Below are 3,517 nucleotides of genomic sequence, written 5' to 3'. Positions count from 1 at the left end.
ATCCATTTCGATTTTAAAAATGTTCGAACCGTTTTAAATTCGAATTTGTTATTTCGTATTCGTATTGTATGCGTTTTAGTAGGGTATGCCATGAGAATGGACACTAAGAAGGGATTTTTCTAAATTCTCCCGCGGGGGGAGAGGGAGAGGATTAAGCTTAACCGGAAGAATGGCTTCTACTGTACTATTTTAGATGCGATTTTTTGTTTTCAACTACGTTTAGTCTTCATCGAGTACTTAGGTGTATTAAATTGATCACATTTCAGACATTGTTTAAATATTTTTATATATTTCAATTTTAAAAATGTTCGATCCGTTTTAAATTGGAATTTGTTATTGCGTATTGGTTCGATTATAGAACGATTGTAAATGTTCCAGAAAATTGATCAAATTGAAGATAGTTCGTTTGATTCTCGGCGGTAGGGGTTATATAACAATTACTATGGTTATTGAAATATTGAATGTAAATGGGGTTTGCTTGCAAAACCTCCGCGGACGAAGTTGCGGGTAACAGCTAGTGTATACATAACAAGGGAAGTATTGGAATAGTGTCAAATTTGACCCTCAGAATTTTTTTGCAAATCTCCACGTTTTGAAACCTGAACCCAAAATAGCCACGGAATTTTCGCCTTTTTACTGTGCGCGCGCAGGCATCTGTTTCGTTTAATAATGATGTCGGATCGAGTAAATGAAATTTGACAGGGTACCTTGTTTATAAGGAGCAGTTATGCTATTAAATCTTTGTGGATAAAGGTCAAGAGGTCACTTGTCATATCTCGAGAAGGGTAAAAAGTTAGTTGCAGAATTCTTAACACTTACGTATTGTCTACTTTTTTTCTAACTTTTGTGTTCTATGGCAGAGTCGGCCTTTCGTTTGGGGCCATTTGAGGCTGCTTGTCCGCCTCAACTTTTAAGAATTTTTCTTAAATTTTGTAACTAACTTATTGGCCCTGGAAATTTTTTATCAAATTAAAAAGTTTTAACAAAATCACATAAAAATGGCGCCACACACTATTATTAAAAATATATACAGGTAACCCCCGTATAACACGGTACTTCTATAGCACGGATTCGCTCTAACACAGTTCGAGAATTGCTACCATCCCCCGTATAACACGGTACTTTTATAACACGGATTCACTCCGACACGGTTCGAGAAATGGGTAAAACCCTCGTACAACATGAAATGTAATAAATTTTTACATACTTAAGTACTAATAGTTCACGAAAATAATAATTTTCGTGAACTATTAGTACTTCAGTGTGTAAATTTTCTTTTCTCGTCTCCATACACATGATCCTTTGCGAAAATTGTTTCAATGTTGCCAGATCTCGACACTTCTGCTTATGCTGTTGCCAGATGTTTTTCCCTTATTTCATACTTGCTTTATTCTTCATACCCTCCTTTTCGTACTAGTTCATTGTTTTGCATAACACGGCAACTTTTTGGAACGTAACTACCGTGTTATACGGGGGTTACCTGTATNAAGCATGAATCTGAAAATAATGCAGAAAAATGCTCAAAGGATAACGATAACTTGCCAAAAATAAAACGCTCTCGGTTAATAGTGCTTTTAGTGGTGACAAAGAAAACATTGTTTAATTTATATTACTGTAATATGTATCACTTAAGAAAATTTTAATAAAGATATTTATCTTAATTATGAAAATATAGTAGCATGATTTTTAATTTTTGGAACCTAACCCTCTTTTTCGTACTAGTTCATTGTTTCGCATAACACGGCAATTTTTTGGAACGTAACTACCGTGTTATACGGGGGTTACCTGTACTGTAAAAGTTTTCTTAATGACCGGGAGAGCAAATCGTTGCTGGGTAATTTAATTAATCTGATAATAATTTTGCAATTCGGAATTCGGATTTGAATCTAGTTCCACGTTAGGACTATTTTGAGTATAACAATATGAATAGCAGTACTCTGTGATGAAAAAATATCGGGAATGGTTCAATAAAATACAAGATTCGAATTTATTCATCAAAATTTATTTCGTTCCCTTCCAAATAATCCTCCCTCAGTGCGATGCACTCGTGCCAACGTATTTTCCAATTTTCGGAACGCTTTAATTAAAGTCGTTTTCGACAAACCTCTTACGGACTCCCTATAAATTTTCTACGTCATGGATCGACTCAAAACGGTGACTACCGAGCGGAAATTTGTCCAGGAAACTTGATAGTCATACGGTGCCACACAGGGCGAATACCGAACCGCATTTGTTGAATTTTTGGCTAAAAGTTCAAGAAGAGCACGGCGAGCGGGTACATTATTGCGGTGCAATGTCCACAAGTTCTTCGCTAGTAATCGGGTCGTTTTCTACGAATTGCTTCGTGCAAACGATGCAAAACGCTTGAATAAAATTCTTTTATGACAGTTTGGCACTTTGGAAGGAATTCTCGATGCACAACATCACGGCAATCGAAGAAAACAGTTTTCGATTTGACTTGGTCTTAGTACACTGAACACTGGGAGCTCGGTCGACGTTTCGCGCCTCGCTCGGACGGGTTGACCACGTGAAATTTTTTGAGTTTTCTCCACGTCCGTAAAGCTTCCCTTAAAAAGACTTCTCGGAAGGCATCCACCTAAGTTGATCGCCCAAGTGATGCATTGCCATAAGTATTAATCTATATGAGTTATACAGAGACTCGTGTAAGAGAGGTTGCAGCCGAAGTTTTCATCTCTAAAACGTTTACGCTAGTACCAGTCAGACGTGAAAGTCAGGATTTCTGTTTGAACAATGAAAACACAAAAAATTATCAGTAGCAAAGAACCAAATTTGTACTACAATTCGTATAGAGCAAATTGGTCATTTTTTAAAAAAATCTTAATTATTGATACTTTTATTATTAATTTAAAAATTCGCAAAATTAACAAATCCAGATCAAGCCTAGCATCGCGTTTCTCAGCTTCATCAAGAATTGAAAAAAAAAAAAACTTAATATTTAAACAATTAGCAAAAGTACTATTTTTAACAGAGAAATCCTGATTAAGGTGCTTATACTTATTAGATAAGCATCTATAATAAATTTACACATTAATTAAAGACAAATGTTTCGTTTAGAAAATCGTATTTGTTACTAGCAGACCCCGCCACGCGTTGTTGTGGCTCAAAATGTATCTATTATAAATGTATAATACTTCCCCCGTGGGGAGGAATTTTTCGAAAAATTTCTTCTTAGTGTACATTCTCTTGACGTACCCTATTAAAACGCAAAAAAAGCATCTAAAATAGTATAAATAGAAGCAGAGTTCTTTACCGTAAGCCTTAATCTTAACCATCTCCCTTCAGTGGGGGAATTTCGACACGTATACAGTCGACCCCCCTATAAGATAGAGATACGTTCCATTCTTTAGGAATCCGATTTCTTACGAATCCTTCCAATCACAACCCGACACGTATCAAGTTTACGGATTACGGCTGTTTGAAAGATTTTCTTCCATAAAATTAATCGATTCTAGACTAATCCGACTCAACATTTCCAAAATACGTATATATTTTTTGG

This window comes from Centruroides sculpturatus, unplaced genomic scaffold, assembly GCF_000671375.1.
Source record: "Centruroides sculpturatus isolate CEXI.00-Female unplaced genomic scaffold, Cexi_2.0 scaffold1587, whole genome shotgun sequence".
NCBI lineage: Eukaryota > Metazoa > Arthropoda > Arachnida > Scorpiones > Buthidae > Centruroides > Centruroides sculpturatus.
The sequence above is the reverse complement of the archived record's forward strand: the minus strand, read 5'-3'. Positions refer to the sequence as shown.